Genomic DNA, 17,613 nt, shown 5'->3' on the forward strand with positions numbered 1-17,613 from the left:
AGTGCCCCTTCCTCAGAGCGACTTATTAAAACCCCAGGATCGCTAATGTAACAATCTTTCTCATCCAGTTCTCAGTCTGATTTGTCTCAAAATGCAACATTGTGACGACAATCATGAGCTTCTCACAATGCCAACACGAAGCACTGCGCATGCTCCAGCTCGCAGTGAAGTCTGGCTGATTGATGTCAGTGCGCACCAACAGGAGCACAGGGGTGCCGTGCATGACCGGACGGATGTCGCCCAATCGGAATGAAGGGAGGGCGGTATTAGTGAAAACCACGTGATCATCCACGAGAGCGGTCTCGAGTCGCTGAGACAACTGGAACGGCAGATGCTGGAGCATCGGATATAACACGGTGTGCAGCCAGATGAACACAGCAGGTCAAGCAGCATCAGAGGAGCAGGAAAGCTGACGTTTCCGGCCTAGATCCTTCGCTGAGACCAAGATTTATGCAATTGAGGTAAGAGCAGGACACGTTAAAGAAAGCAAAATGGCAGAAAGTGGGAGGGAAGTGATTTTTTTTATCTTGGATCCTCCAGTATCTGCAGTTCCCATTATCACGGGCAGTGATGTTCGTATGGGTTTGGAAGTTTTACAAACACTTCGTGCACATCGGAAAACACACATTTGAAACTCCCAGACTCACGTTCGCAGAAAACAAATCAATGCCTCAGATATTGATAGGCCCGTGTGACCGCCACCATCTCCATTGGGGGGGCAATGATCAGCGGGGCGCATGCGCGGCAGCTTTGAAACTTTGAAAGGGCTGGGTGAAGCTGGGCGCACGCGCAGCCGCCTCTGGTAGAAAGTGAGAGAACAAGGTGTGGGGCTGGACGAACACAGCAGGACTGGCAGCCTCAGAGGAGCAGGAAAGCTGGCGTTTTCGGGCCTACACCCTTCAGAAATGGGGGAGGGGAAAGGGATTCCAAAATAAATAGAGAGTGGGAGGCAGGTGGAGAGGAGACAAACAAGTTAGAGGTGGGGATGGAGCAGGTAAAGGTGAGTGTAGGTGCGGAGGTAGGGAGGGGATAGGTCAGTCTAGGGAGGACCAACAGGTCAAAGGGGTGGGATGAGGTTAGCAGGTAGAAAATGGGGGTGCAGCTTGAGATGAGAGGAGGGGATAGGTGAGAGGAAGAACCGGTTCGGGAGGTGGGGATGAGCAGTTGTTTCTTGCGAACTGAGTGTCGGTGTTCAGTAAAGTGGTCCCCAAGCCGCTGCTTGGTTTCCGTGATGTAGAGGAGGCCACAATGGGTACAGCGGATGCAGTATACCACATTAGCACCTGCATTCCCCATACAGATGGCCGAAAAGCCCTATGCTATTTCCTGTCCTGCAGGTCTGACCAGTTCCCCTCCACTGACCCCCTTATGCGCTTAGGTGAACTCGTCCTCACCGTCAACAACTTCCCTATCAAATCCTCCCACATCCTACAGACAAAGTGGGTGGCCATGGGTACCCGCATGGGCCCAAGCTATGCCTGCCTCTTTGTCGGAACAATCCCTCTTCCGTGCATCCACTGGCCCTGAACCCCACCTCTTCCTCCGGTACATGGATGACTGTATTGGCGCTGCCTCGTGCTCCCGTGAGGATATCGAACAGTTCATGCACTTCACCAACACCTACCACCCCAACATTAAGTTCACCTGGGCCATCTCCTGACACCTTTCTCACCTTCCTGGACCTCTGTTTCCATCTTGGGCAACCGTCTGGAAACCAATATCCATTTCAAGCCCACCGACTCTCTCAGCTACCTAGAATACACCTCCTCCCACCCACCGCCCTCAAAAAATGCCATCTGCTATTCCCAATTCATTCACTTCCGCCGCATCTGCTCCCGGGATTCCACTCCCGTACATCTGATGTCCTTCCTTGTCGAGGACCGCAACGCCGCCCCTGCCCCCCCCCCCCCCCCCGGCAGTGATCCAGAATGCCCTTGACCGTGTCTCCTGCATTTTTCCACAACTCCTCCCTCGCAAACCATCCCTGCAATAACAACCGAAAAAGAATCTCTCTCATCCTCACGTACCACCCCACCAATCGCCGGATACAACGCATCATCCTCTGACATTTCCGCCATCGGCAATCCGACCCCAACACCAAAGACATTTTCCCCTCCCCACCCTTGCCTGTTTTCCGGAGGGACCACTCTCTCCGTGGCTCCACACTCCCCTCCAGCCCCACCACACCTGGCACTTTCACCTGCACCTGTAGGAAGTGCTGCACTTGCCCCCACACCACCTCCCTCATCCCCATCCCAGGCCCCAAGAAGACTTTTCACATCAAGCAGATGTTCAACGGCACATCTGCTCATGTGGTATACTGCATCCCCTGTACCTGTTGTGGCCTCCTCTACATCCGGGAGACCAAGCGGAGGCTTGGGGACAGCTTTGCAGAACACCTATGCTCGGTTCGCAACAAACTACTGCACCTCCAGTCGCGAAACATTTCAACTCCCCGTCCCACTGCTCAGACGACGTGTCCATCCTGGGCCTCCTGCAGTGCCACAACGATGCCAGCCGAAGGTTACAGGAACAGCAATTCATATTCCGCCTGGGAATCCTGCAGCCCAATAGTGTCAATGTGGATTTCACAAGCTTCAAAATCTCCCCTCCCCCAACCGTATCCCAAAACTAGCCCAGCTCGCCCCTGCCTCCCTAACCTGCTCTTCCTCTCTCCTATCTCCTCCTTCCACCTCAAGCTGCATCCCCATTTCCTGCCTACTAACCTCATCCCACCCCCTTGACCTGTTCGTCTTCCCTGGACTGACCTATCTCCTCCCTACCTACCCACCGACACTCACCTTTACCTGCTCCATGCCCGCCTCTTTAACTTGTCTGTCTCCTCTCCACTTATCTTGCCTCTCCATCTTCGATCCTTATTTCGTTCAGAATCCTCTTTCCCTCCCCCATTTCTAATGAAGGGTCCAGGTCTGAAAGGTCACCTATCCTGCTCCTTGGCCTGCTGTGTTCATCCAGCTCCACATCTTGTTGTCTCGGATTCTCCAGCATCTGCAGTTGCCATTATCTCTTATCCAAGTGTTTGTTTCTTCTGGATTTCTTTCCCAGAGTGTGGGATAATAGCAGCTCGCACTGCTCTTACTCGCTTGTGTGCTCACTGATCACCTTTGTCGGTGTCTAATCTCTTCAGTCTCTTATGGGTAAATTTAATCTCTGTAGTATTTTACTGTTACTTCCTTATACCTTTTTGGAAGTAAATTTTCCACCACCATCCACCCCCAACCGTGTGCTGCTCTCTTACCAGATTAATTTTTGAATGGTATCTTTCACAGCCAGGAAATATTTCCCAGAAAGAGAGTTCATTTTTCTTCCATTTCAGGCCACCAAATTCTACAGCATTTATATTCTGTGTCATTCATTTTGCACTTCTGCAATATGTACTCTGTTTCTCCTTCCACAGATACTAGCGATCATTGCCAAAGCCCTGTTGCCTGTGGAGAAGTTTAACCTTCGTGTCCTGCTGCAGTTTGTATGATGAAGGTGCTCCCACAATGCGGCCATTTGAGAAGTTACAGATCATTCATCTAGCAATACTGAAGAGCTGATGGTGTATGTCCAAATCAACAAACTATTTGTATTTTTATCATCTTTTATAATTTCACAAAAATATTATCAATAAACTTTTGACGTAAGGCCATTATTAGGTCAGGTGACCAAAAAGTAACCATATTTGCACGTTTTCCTGACTATCTTGAAGAAGGAAAGAAAACCTAAGCGGTTTATCATGGGAATTCCAGACCGTGTTGCCTGGTAACTGTAGAAACAGCCCCCAGTAGTGAAGCAATGATTAAACACACTTAAGTCTGAAACTAAATGAGTTGTCCAAGTCTCGAAGGTTGTGTGGTGCAGGGAGATAGGGCTCATCACAGCTAGGAATGAAATCAAGGGTGGGAATTTTAAATTGTTGCTTATAAATAGGAGCCTTTGTGGGTCAGGGAGTACAGCAGTGATGGTGAACAGGTCTTGGTACAAATGAACTTGTGTGCAGCAGAATTTTAAATATTCTTGAGGTTACAGGGACGTTGAATGTGGGAGGCCGACTGGCAGTGAGCTTGGATAGTTAAGTCTAGAGGTAACACAGGAATATATGAAAGGTTCAGCAGATGAGCTGAAACGAAAGTGTCACTGTCAGATCATTTCCACTGCAGTGGAAATAAGTGGTTTTTGTGCAGGGCTCTGCTGTTTACCCTCACCTCACCTCAGGAATTCAGCTGTTTGTGAATTTGCGGATCAAGTCTGTAATAAGATCAGGAACCAAGTGCCTGCTGTGACCCAAACTGGGTGTCACTGAGCAGGTTACTGCTGAGTAAGTGCTGCTGAATACTGCTGATGACAACACATTCCATCACTTTACTGATGATAGAGAGTAGACTGCTTGAGGGGAAATTGGTCGGATTGGATTTGCTGTGTTTTTGTGCTGAACAGACCTGGGCAGTTTTCCAAATTGTCAATAGATGCCAGCGCTGTAGCAGGACTGAAACAGTTTGGCTTGGAAGCTAGCAAGCTCTAGAGCACTAGTCATCGGTACTGTTGCCAGAGTGTTGTCAGGGCCCATAACCTTTGCACAATTCGTCCATTTATTAATAATTATTTGAAATGAATCAAACTGGATGAAAACTCGTATCTCTGATGTTGGGGACCTCTGGAAAAGGCTGAGATGGATCATCCATTTGGCGGTTCTTGCTGAAGATTGCTGCAGTCTTATCTTTTGCATAGATAGGTTTGGCTCCTCTGTCAGTAAGGATGGGGATTTTTGGCATGCTTCCTCCAGTGAGTTGTTGAATTGCCCATCGCCATTCATGACTGGGTGTGGCAGATCTGCAGAGCTTACATCTGATCTATTGGTTATGAGGTGGCTTCGCTCTAACTCTTGCTGCTTATGCTATTTGGCATGCAGATAGTCCTGTTTGGTAGTCTTACCAGGTTAGCACATTATTTTTAAGTACGCCTTGTGCTGTTCTTGGCATGCCCTCCTACACTCTTCATTCAACCAGTGTTTGTCCCCTGGGTCAATGGCAATGGCTGACTGTAGGATATGCTGGGCCATGAGGTTACAGATTGTCTGCTACTGTTATAGTCTCTCTCACAAAGCCTCATAGATATTTGGTTTTGAGTTCCTGTGTCTGTTCCAAGTCTATCCCTTTCAGCGGAAGTTCTTGCCACCCAATACAATGGGGGGTATTCTCAAGTTTAAGATGAGGCTTTGTCTCCACAGGACTGTGTGGCGGTCGCTGTTATCAATCCTGTCATGGACAGATGCCTCTGCAGCTGGGAAATTGGTGACTATGAGATCACTGTTTTCCCCGTTTGGTGTGTCACCACCTGCTGCAGTCCCAGCCAGGCAGCTTTGTCCTTTAGGACCCGGCCAGCCTGATTGGTAATCCTCCTGCAAACTACTCCTGAAGGTGGGCATTGAGTACATTTAGTGCTATTCACACTCTCCGTGCTTCCTCCTAGTACTGTTCAACATGGATGAGATTTTTTAAAATTAAAATTCACTCTTGGGATATGGAAATCGCTGGCTGGACCAGTGTTTATTGCCCAGAAGGCAGTTAACAGTCAACCACATCGCTGTAGGTTTGGAGTCGCATGTCATCCAGACCAGGTAAGAATGACAGAATTCCTTCCCAAAAAGACATAAGTGATCCAGACGGGTCTTTCCTGATTAATTGGCAATGGTTTCATGGTCATCATTAGACTTTTAATTCCAGACCATTCTTTCATTCAAATTCCACCATCTGCCATGGCAGGATGTGAACCCAGGTCCCCAGAATGTTGGCTGGGTCTCTGGATTAATAATCTAGTGATAATACTGCTGCCGATTTATCAACCGAGGGAGGATGGTACATGGCAATCAGCAGGAGCCATGAGACTTCCAGGCATCAGAGTCAAAGTCGAGTACTCCCAGGTCAAATAATCCGGTCGGAATAGCACTGTGCTGCCACGTCTGCCGTGTCTATCCTGCTCCTGGGACAGGACATCACTAAGGACAGTGATGGTGACGTGTGGCATTGTTTGTAAGGCATGATTCCATGCATATGATGCTGTTTCTTGACTAGTCTTTGAGTCACCTCTCCAAATTTTGCCGCTAGCCCCCAGATATTAGTAAGCAGGAGTTTGTGGGGTCGATAAGGCTGATTCTGCAGTTGTCTTTCCTAGTGCCTTGATCAATGCCAAGCGGTCCGCCCAGTTTCATTGCTTTGTTGAGACTTTGCAGTGATTTGCAAATGAGTGGCTTGCTGAGGTTGGCAAATTTCTTTCCCTGAATGACATTAGACCTTTTTTCTGCCATTAGCAATGGTTCCATGGCAACCAGTTGATTCTTAATTCCAGTTTTTAATTGAATTCAAATTCCACCATTTGCTGAGATGGGGTTTGAGCCCAGACTTCTGTTGTCCATTTTAGTATTCTGGATAAAAGTTAAATTCATCAGGTTTGTTCACTCATTTTTAAATATCACCAACGCAGGCTTTGTTTCTTTGCAAAACACTGTCCATCATCCTGTCTCCTCCATCCTCCCCTTCAACAACAAGTGAGGGAGACACATGGAGTTTGTGCCACTGGATTGTCTCAATCTTAATCAGCTGCCTCCGCTGCTTCTCTCTCTTCCACGAGCCCAGCAAACCAAATTGCCTGGCATGTTGCTCCTCATTTTGGTCCTAAATTTGCATCTTTCTCCAGTCTCATCAAGCCTTACCAGAACTTATCCTAAACCTTTCCCTATTCTCCTAAACTCCAAACATTCCATCTCTCTCTTATTTCTCCTCCTCCTCCTCCTTGCCTCTTCCCCTTTGCCACTTCACAGATATTGTCACTTGTTCTGTCTGCTTCTCATGTCTGGCTATGTCCTTCTCACCCTTTCTGTTTAAAACCAATATTTGACCTCACTGTCATTGGAAAACTCCCACTCCATCTCCACTCTCTCTCTCTCTCTTTCCTGTCTGAAACCCATGTAGTTGATGTCCCTCAAGGATCTATCCTTGGCCCATCCTGTTTCTCACCGACATTCTGCCAGGAGGTGAGATCTTCCACAAGTACTGTGTTGGGTTTCGCATATATTCTACAATGTTCAGATCTAACACCCCTCTATCACTCTCCTTTGCTCCACTGTTACTCAATTATAACACTGCTTATCGTGTTTCCACTACTTGAATAGCTGAAATTTCCTCCAATAACATTTTGTGATCGTTAAACACATTTTCTTCAGGTCTTTATTACAAATTATTTTTCCTTACTACTGTACTGAATCCATCCCTGTTGCTGGGAACTGTCTGAGGCTGAACTGCACCCTTCTCAATAATGCTGTCATATCTGGCCTCAAGATGAACATCTTACCATACATCTTCTCAATCACAAATGTCAGAAATTTCAATCTCTGAAATGCTCCTTCTCTCACCTCGCTCTAGCTCACTTGTAATGGAAACCCCTTACCCATGTCTGTGTTGCCTTCAACATGACAATCCCAAAAGAGAACTCTCTATTCTCTGCCTGATCAAGAATCTGTTCCCACGATCGGAAATATCCCCTCAGCATTATCCTGCAAACTCCCTGAAGAATCCTATATTTTTAATTACATCACCTGTCTTCAATAATCTAGCCAGTAGTTTCCAGACCTATTTAGTCTTAGCTTAAAAGATAATCCCTGCAAACCAATGATCATCCTAGTCCATCTTCTCTGAAATGCCTCCAGTGAAGTGATATATTTGCTTGAATAAGTCGACCAAAAAAGCTGCTCACATTCCTCCAGATGTGGCCCTACCAGCAATTTGTACATTTGTCCTAAGACATGGACTCCAAACTCTTATACTACAAACACCTTGACATAAGGGACAACATCCCATTACCCTCCCGGATTTCCTGTTGCAACTGTGTGCTTGCTTCGTGTTTCCTGCACAATTATTCCTGAGTCCCTATGTGATGCAGTTTTCCACAGTTTTTAGCTTTTAAATAACACTGTATTCTTTGGTCGTCTCCTCAAATGAACAACTTCACATTTTCCCACATTTGTACTCCATTTTCCAACTTGTTGCCCATTATCAATATTTCTCCATAAACTGTAACCCTCATGGAACTTGACGGCTATCCTTTTTTATGAGATGCTCCGCTATTCTTCTAACTTTTTTTTTGTTAGGAGCACTGGGCAAGATGACATGTACGTAACTGCTATCGTTTTAAGGGGCATTCTTTCGAATGACCAGCAGAAGCTTACCGTCCGGTGCTCAGAATCGAGACAGCTTGTTCATCAAGTTGCTTTGGGCTGGAAAAGCTAATGTCTCATTGTGGCAGTGCAGCAGCACAGAAGGAAAGAAAAAGGAGGAAAGAAAAGGAAGCAAATCTTGCTGTCTGCATCTCACTAATTCTTGGGCATTCTTTGACATGTGTCAAACACCTGCTGATCCGTTTAGTGACATGAAGTCCCAAGGTGGACACTCCTAGAAGCCAAAATAGATTTCCCCCTGAATCAACTGCTGACCCCCACAAAGGATAATGTGTTGCAGGGACAATGCACAGTTATCCTCGGCCAGGAGGAGGGGATGGTGTGAATTTCTGTCCAGACTGAATTGGATTTTATGAATTTGTGTTACAGGATATTACAAGTGGACTTTAAGGTGGAAGTCTCCATAATTGTAACACCAAACTCTGACAGAATTACTCAATTCATCAGGACCTGGATATTCACATTGTGTTGAGTATTGTGACCCTGCTCATTCCCATTTGCTGTGTAAAATTTCTCTTTTAAATCACCCCATTCTCTCAATAGATTGTCCCTAAAACTTTCAGTATATGTCCTGTAATCCTTTTTGTGATCAGTTGTTGAGTGTATGATTTATCATCCTAATGTAGTATATCTTTTGTAAACACCTCTATCAAAGGTCCCCTCAAAATACTTTGTTACAAGGAGAACAGTCTCAGTTTCTCCAAATACCTGATTACGCCATAACTGTTTCTTATCAATAAGGCACTCATGTGGAATGTGTTGGAACATTTTCCACTTCCCTGCATCAGTGCAGCCCCAACAATATTAAAGAAAGTGAACGTTCTCCAGATGAAGCACTGTCAGAGTGATGTCCCACCCACCACAAACAACATTCCCCTCTACACCACTGAGGCACAGTGGCATCACTGTGCCAAAGGTAAAGTTACCATTGTCCTACCTGACCATAGGGCTGGTTTAACCTGAAGATTACCACACCCCAGGCGAGGGGAGAGGTTGAGAAGGAGAGTCCATCTATTGTAGATGGATATTCTCTACGTACCAGCAACCCCCAAGTCACATGAAAGAATAATGTTTTAAAAACAACCCTAACCATGCAACTAAAAACCCTCTTCCTACAAACCATTCTGTTAATTCTCCTCTGTCCCCTGTCAGGGACCATCCCGTCCTTCACAGTGTGTGGGGGACCTTTGGTTTGCACAGACTCAGCTCGTCTCTGTTCCTGTCTGTGATGTCATCATGCTGTGACAATGGCACTGAACATCGCTGTCTCTGAGGGTGGTAGGCACAGAGATCCTAATAACATTTAAGACACATATAGATGCACACTTGTGATGCCAACACAGTCAAGTCTATGGGCCAAGTGCTGGAAAATTTTTAGATTAGAATAGTTAGGTGGTGGTTTTTAACTGGCACAGGCTGGATGGGCCTCAGAGCCTTTTTCTGTACTGTAGACCTCTGAGACACTTCACATAGGAAGATGCCCAGCAATATTTCAAGCCCTTTCCGAAAATGAGATATTAGAATAAATGACACGTGATTGGTCAGTCTTTTTGAGAGAAAAGTGAGGTTTAGAAGTAAAGCGGTTTACCACGAAATTCTGGAGCCTGAAGCCCAGGAAATTGAAAGTGCCGTCATCAAGTGGACGAATAAAAATGGGATATCATCAGAAGGATTGTATTCGAGGAAAGCACATATCATTTGAGATTTGTGAGGCTGGGGTATATTAGACAGGAAGGGTTCTGAGACTGGAGAAGATTTCAAAAATAGGGAAAAGTGTGAGGTTGGAGGAGATTACCCCCACAAACCTCCCTTTGTTTGACATCTAATCCAGCCTCACAATCCTAGTGAGGCTGGATTAGATGTCAAACAAAGGGAGGTTTGTGAAGGTAAAGACAATTAGAGCTGAGGAAGTTTATATGGGCTGGAGGAATTTACAGAAACAGGAGGGTGTTGAACAAAGAAGAAAAATTACAGCACAGGAACAGGCCCTTTGGCCCTCTAAGCCTGTGCCAGATCCTCTATCCAAACCTGACCCCTATTTTCCAATGATCTGTATCCCTCTGCTCCCTGCCCATTCATGTATCTGTCTAGATACATCTTAAATGTTGCTATCATGCCCAACTCTAACACCTCCAATGGCAATACGTTCCAGGCACCCACCACCCACTGTGTAAAGAACTTGCCGCACATAGCCCCCTTAAACTTTCCCCTCTCACCTTGAAACTGGAGGAGATTACAGAGGTGAGATCTGTGAGACTGAGCAATCTACAGAGATGGTGAGAGTTCTGAGGCTAGAGGGGGATTCCAACGATAGGCAGGTTGTGAGGCTGGAGAGGGATTTGAGCAATGTGGAGGGTGGTGAGGCTCGAGGTGATGGCTGCAATAGTGCAAGTAGTGAGCTTGAGGGTCATGCTCATGGTAGGGAGGGTAGTGAGGTTTGAGGTATGATTCCTGTGATAGTGAGGGTGGTGAGGCTTCAGGGCAGATAATCGTCTAGACAGCACAGTGGAGTACTTACAGCACATGGAGTGCAGCAGTTATAGGAAGTGGTTCAACAACACTTTCTCCAAATCAAATACAAATGGGCAATCAATATTAGTGGTCTTTGCTGCCCAGATATCCCATAAGTAAATTAAAATTATGATGGGTTTCTGGTTTGGAGAGAGCTTGAAGAAGCTGAGGTAATTCTCCTTGGGGCTGATTAGCAATGATTTTGTTGAGTAGTAGACTTGTTTCCAGGATATTAGTTTGCAGAGAGAGAAAAATTATTAACATTGTGGCAATGTTTGGTAAACGCAGAATACAAAATTCAGATAGTTGGCAAACGATGCAGGGTGAAAATGTGAAGATTACTTGATTCAGCAAGTCCCATGACCTGGAACAGTGCTGAATGGCAGCTGGATGCAGATTTAGCAGTTATTCTCAGAAGAGATTTAACTTTTCAAGGCATGATCAAGCGGGCGGTGGACAACTGGCAGAGGACTTGGGTCAGATTTGCAGCACCTCCCAGAGTGAGAGTGAAGTCTTTGACAGGGTTCCACATGGTAGACTGATGAGTAAAGTTAGATCACATGTGATTCAGGAAGACCTTGCTAATTGGAAGCAGAATTGGCTTAGTTGTAGGAGAGACCATGGTGCTGGAGGATTTTTCAGAGTGGAGTTCTGTAACCAGCGTGTTCCGCAGCAATCGGTAAATGGTCCATTTCTTTGTTTCTCATTAATATAAATGATTTGGATGAGAATTTAAGGGACAAAACTAATAAGCTTGCAGATGATACTAGAAGTGTTGGTATAGTGGTTAGTTAAGGTTTCCTAAGATGATCAATTGGCTCAATGGGTTGAGCAGTGGAGGATGAAGTTCATTTTGAATAAATGTGAGATATTGTATTTTGGTAAAATGAACAAGGATAGGACTGACACACTTAACGCAAATGCTGAGATTCAGGGACATAATTCTTCGAAGTTTATGTAGACAGGGTGGTTCATAAGTTGTTTCGCACACTTGCCTTCATTGCTCAGAACTTTGAGTATAGGAGTTGCGGTGTTATGTTGAGGTTGTACAGGACATTGGTGAGGCTTCATTTTTGGTATTGTGTGCGGTTCTCGTCGCCCTGTTACAAGAAGGACACTATTATTAAACTGGAGACAAGTCAGAAAAGACTCGCTGGGATGTTGCCAGGAATGGAGGGCTTGATGTTCAAAATAGATGGCCAAAACTAGGGCTTTTCTCACTGGAGTAAAGGAGGTTAAGGGGTAACCTTACAGAGGCTTATAAAATCATGAGGGCACAGATTATGTGAATAGCAAGGGGTTTCCCCGAGGCTGGGGGATTTCAAGACAAGGGGACATATGTGTAAGGTGAGAGGAGGAATACATATTTAAAAAAAAGACATGAAATACAATTTTTCTTTTAGAGTGGTTCATGTGTGGAACAAACTTTCAGAGGAGGTGGTGGATGCAAGTACAATTGCATTGTTTAAAAAAAGATTGAATAATTACATGTGTAAGAAAGGTTTAGAGGGATATCTGTCTCATGCAGGCAGATGGGATCAGTTTAATTATAGAATGTATATATTTAATATAAATTTCCAAGTTCTAAATTGGAGTAAGGCTATCTTTGACCCTATTGGGCAAGAACTTCCAAAAGATGATCAGGAGAGATAATTCTCTGTTAATGGGGTGCTTGGAAGGTGGGAAGCCTTCAAAAGTAAAATAAAGAGAGTCCAGAAACAGCATATTCCTGTTCATGTGAAGGGCAAGGCTGGTAAATGTAGGGGATACTCATTGACTGGAGAAATTGAGGATCTGGTCAAGAAAAAGAAGGCAGCACATGTCGGGTATTGACAGCAGGAATTGTCAGTCCCTCGACGGAAAAGGGCAGGAGGAGTACACTCAAGGGAAATTGAGAGGGTGTAAAGCAGACATGAGCCATCTTTGGCAAATAGGGTTAAGGGGAGTCCCAAGAGATTCTGAAACTACATTTGGGGCAAAAAAGCAACAAGGGAGAAAATAGGGCCCCTTTAAAATCAACAAGACTATCAGTGTGGAACTGCAGGCTGAGATAGGAAATGAATATTTCACATTAGTATTTACTGCAGAGAAGGATATGGAAATGAGAGAACTTGGAAACATAAATAATGAAAGTGTCCATATTACACAGGATTAGGAGGTGGACATCTTAAGATGCATAAAGGTAGTACATAGGTCCCTGGCATCTGATCAGGTGTTATCCACAAACTCTGGGAGAGGCTAGGGAAATAATTGCTGGGCCGTGTGCTGAGATATTTCTATCACTGATAGACACTGTTGAGGTGCCAGAAGACTGCCTGGCTAATGTCTTGCCGTTCTTTAAGAAAGGTGGTAAGGAAAGGCCAGGGAGCTATCGACCCCTGAGCCTGATGTCAGTGGTGGGTAAATTGTTGGCGGGGATTCTGAGGGACAGGATTTGTATGCGTTTGGAAAAGCAAGGACTGCTTAGGGATAGTCAACATGGCTTTGTGAGTGGGAAATCTTGTCTCACGAACAATATTGAAGGTTTTTTTTTGAAGTGACAAAGATTGCTGAAGGCAAAGCAGTGGACATTGTCTATCTGGCTTCAGCAAGGCATTTGCCAAAGCTCCACATGATAGACTGGTTAGCAAGCTTCGATCAAATGGAATCCAGGCAGAGTTAGCTAGTTGAAACAAGGTTGGTTTGAAGGCACGAGACCTGATCATGGTGGGGGTGGGGGGGTGGGGTCTATTTTCGGTCTAGAGGACTATGAACAGCAGTGTGCTGTAAGGATTGGTGCTGGTTCCACTGCTTTTTTGTCATTGACACAAATCATGTGGAATGAATATTGGAGGAATGGTTAGGAAGTGTGCAGATGACTCTGATATCGTTGTTGTAGTAGACAGCAAAGAAGTTTACCTCCAAGTACAATGGGAATTTAATCAGATGGGTCAATGGGCCGAGGAGTGCCAGAAATCAGTTTAGTTTGAATAAATGCGAGCTATTGCATTGTGGTAATGAAAATCAGGGCAGGGCTTAAACACTTAATAATGAGGTCCTGGGGACTGTTATGCAACAGAGACTCCTTGGGATGTTGGTGCACAGTTCCTTGAAGGTGGATGGCGGGTACAGAAGGTAGTGAAGATGATATTTGCTGTGCTGCATTTATTGGTCAGTGCATTGAATGTAGGAGTTGGGAGGTCATGTTATAGGCTGAACAAGGCATTGATTATGCTGCTTTTGGAATACTGTGTACGGTTCTGGTCTCCCTGCAATAGGAATGATGCTGTTAAACTTGGCAGGGTGCAGAAAAGATTTACGAGGATGTTGGAAGTTTCAAGCTGTGGGGAGACGCTGAATATGCTGGGGCTATTTTCCCTAGAGCATTGAGAGGTGACCTTCTAAAAGCTAATAAAATTATGGTGGGCAGAGTGTGAATAACTAAGGTTGTTTTCCCAGGGTAGGGGAGATGAGAACTAAACACTGGTTTAAGCTGACAGGGAAAGTTTTAAAAGGGAAAGCGGATGGTGCCTGTGTAGAATGAGCTGCCAGAGGAACTGGCGGAAGCTCGTCAATTACCCATCCAGATATAGAACATAGAACATAGAACATAGAACAGTACAGCACAGAACAGGCCCTTCAGCCCACAATGTTGTGCCGACCATTGATCCTCATGTATGCACCCTCAAATTTCTGTGACCATATACATGTCCAGCAGTCTCTTAAATGACCCCAATGACCTTGCTTCCACAACTGCTGCTGGCAACGCATTCCATGCTCTCACAACTCACTGTGTAAAGAACCTGCCTCTGACATCCCCTCGATACTTTCCACCAACCAGCTTAAAACTATGACCCCTCGTGCTAGCCATTTCTGCCCTGGGAAATAGTCTCTGGCTATCAACTCTATCTATGCCTCTCATTATCTTGTATACCTCAATTAGGTCCCCTCTCCTCCTCCTTTTCTCCAATGAAAAGAGACCGAGCTCAGTCAACCTCTCTTCATAAGATAAGCCCTCCAGTCCAGGCAGCATCCTGGTAAACCTCCTCTGAACCCTCTGCAAAGCATCCACATCTTTCCTATAATAGGGCGCCCAGAACTGGACGCAGTATTCCAAGTGCGGTCTAACCAAAGTTTTATAGAGCTGCAACAAGATCTCACGACTCTTATACTCAATCCCCCTGTTAATGAAAGCCAAAACACCATATGCTTTCTTAACAACCCTGTCCACTTGGGTGGCCATTTTAAGGGATCTATGTATCTGCACACCAAGATCCCTCTGTTCCTCCACGCTGCCAAGAATCCTATCCTTAATCCTGTACTCAGCTTTCAAATTCGACCTTCCAAAATGCATCACCTCGCATTTATCCAGGTTGAACTCCATCTGCCACCTCTCAGCCCATCTCTGCATCCTGTCAATGTCCCGCTGCAGCCTACAACAGCCCTCTACACTGTCAACGACACCTCCGACCTTTGTGTCGTCTGCAAACTTGCTGACCCATCCTTCAATTCCCTCGTCCAAGTCATTAATAAAAATTACAAACAGTAGAGGCCCAAGGACAGAGCCCTGTGGAACTCCACTCACCACTGACTTCCAGGCAGAATATTTTCCTTCTACTACCACTCGCTGTCTTCTGTTGGACAGCCAATTCTGTATCCAAGCAGCTAAGTTCCCCTGTATCCCATTCCTCCTGACCTTCTGAATGAGCCTACCATGGGGAACCTTATCAAATGCCTCACTGAAGTCCATATACACCACATCCACAGCTCGACCCTCATCAACGTTTCTAGTCACATCCTCAAAAAACTCGATAAGGTTTGTAAGGCATGACCTACCCCTCACAAAGCCGTGTTGACTGTATTTGATCAAGCCATGCTCTTCCAGATGGTCATAAATCTTATCCCTCAGATATCTTTTAATGTTGTATGTGAATAGGGAATGTTTAGAGGAATATGGGTCAAATGCTTGCAAATGGGATTAGATTAATTTAGGATATCTGGTCAGCATGGACAACTGGGATTGTTCCATGCTGTACAACTCGGACTAAGCATTTTTGTTTTCATTTCAGATTTCCACAATTTTACTTCTGCACTGTTCTTAACCTTTCAATCCCTCTGAAAGACTGAGTTACAGATTTATACAATGCCTGTCCTTCCTCCCTGGCTCTCCCACCTCTCTTTCGGTAATTTTGTGTAAACACTGACTGACTGAATACCTTACCTGGAGGATATTTATGAATGGATTTGTTCTAATGATAATCCAACATGTTTTCCAAGTGTCGCTCCACAAATGTCCAGAGGATTTCTCAGTTTCACAGTCTGTTTTCTCTTCTGGTTTCTCACTCATTGCACTTACTTTCTGTGTGATAGCTTAGTCTGCAGTTAGAGAATTCAAACTGTTCCACATCCAGGTCTGACAGTCACTTTGTTTATCACAACCCAATTATCTCAGGATTTTGAACATTTAAGGAGAAAGCAGCACTCACACTTTGGAGAAATACAAATGGTTTGTGTGTCAAAGAGTCTGTGAAGATTCATCTGAAATGTTCTAACACCAGCGCAGTGACTCTGGGGAGAGACTGTGGAAATGGGCAGATTGCAAGAAGGAACTTCTTCATCCATCCCACCTAGAAACTGACCACCAGAGTCACACTGGAGAGAAACCATTCACCTGCTCTGATTGTGGTATGGGATTCACTCAGTCATCTAACCTGCTTAAACACCAGGGAGCTCTCACTGGATAGAAACCATTCACTTGCTTGGAATGTGGGAAAGCATTCACTCAGACAACTCACCTGCTGATACACCAGCAAATTGACACTGGAGAGAGACCATTGGCCTGTTGTGTGTGGGAAAGTTTTTCTGACTCGAATTCCCCTCTGACACACCAGCAAATTCACTCTTGGGAGAGAGCATTCGTGAGCTGAGTGTGGGAAAGCATTCACTCAGTCGTCCAAACAGTCATCAAGAACCACGGTTGAAGCATTTTGCTATCACTCTCACGATCAAATGAACCATAGTTTTGGGCTGTTTGTACTGCTGTTACTAATCCCAGCTCAATTAAAGGTGCTGGTATTGTGAATAAAATGTTAATAACAGTTGTATATCTGTCAGGTGGAGCTTGGAAATAGTCACGTCACGACACATTCACACTGACTAAAGACTATCCACCAGCACAGTATGTGAAAAGGGATTTCCTGGTTCATCAGGACTAGTTAAGTAGCAGCAAATTTGAGTAACTCTTGGGTTTTTTTTATTCTGCTGTTAGCTGTCTCCAAACCAGGTATTTTTGGGCTTGTTTCTGGAGATCATAGAATCCCTCCAGTGTGGAAGCAGATGACTTGGCCCATCAAGTCCACACTGAACCTATGAAGTGTCTTACCCAGACCCTGTCTGCGTCGGTTTCCTCCCACAGTCCATAAATGTGCAAATTAGGTCGATTGACTATGCTAAATTACCCTTAGTATCTTGTGTGAAGAATGCAAGGACAGAGTGGGGTGTGAGACTGGATGGGATGCCCTTTGGAGGGTTTGTGTGGACTCAGTGGACTGAATGGCCATCTTCCACACTGTAGGAATTCTATGATGATCTCGATGGCCCTTTATTTATTAGTTATGTCTGCACACCTTTTACAATTACGGATCCTGTTGCTCTCCACAGACACGTTTCAACTTTTAATAGGTGTTTGTTGATTTGGAAACAATCGTAATGTTTCCTTTTGAGTTTTGCCCACAAAATGAAAGTTTTAAGTCGAAACAAAAGATTGGGAGGAGTCCAGTACTATATCCCCGATTGCATTTTCCCAATCGGCTATGAAACCTGGTGTCCGTTGTGACTCTGTTCGCGGGGGGTGGAGAATGCAGTCTCTTCAAATCTTTACCTGTTGT

The 17,613-nt window shown here is 45.2% G+C and overlaps 1 long non-coding RNA gene across 1 annotated transcript; it reads left to right on the plus strand.

Moving 5' to 3' along the window:
* The first annotated feature begins 285 nt into the window (after nucleotides 1-285).
* Nucleotides 286-16,446, plus strand: LOC132210243 (uncharacterized). Its single transcript, XR_009446470.1, has 3 exons — nucleotides 286-461; nucleotides 3,419-3,567; nucleotides 15,796-16,446. It is a non-coding gene; the product is annotated as an uncharacterized LOC132210243 (long non-coding RNA).
* The last annotated feature ends 1,167 nt before the right edge of the window (nucleotides 16,447-17,613 follow it).

The sequence above is a fragment of the Stegostoma tigrinum genome, chromosome 11, assembly GCF_030684315.1.
Source record: "Stegostoma tigrinum isolate sSteTig4 chromosome 11, sSteTig4.hap1, whole genome shotgun sequence".
NCBI lineage: Eukaryota > Metazoa > Chordata > Chondrichthyes > Orectolobiformes > Stegostomatidae > Stegostoma > Stegostoma tigrinum.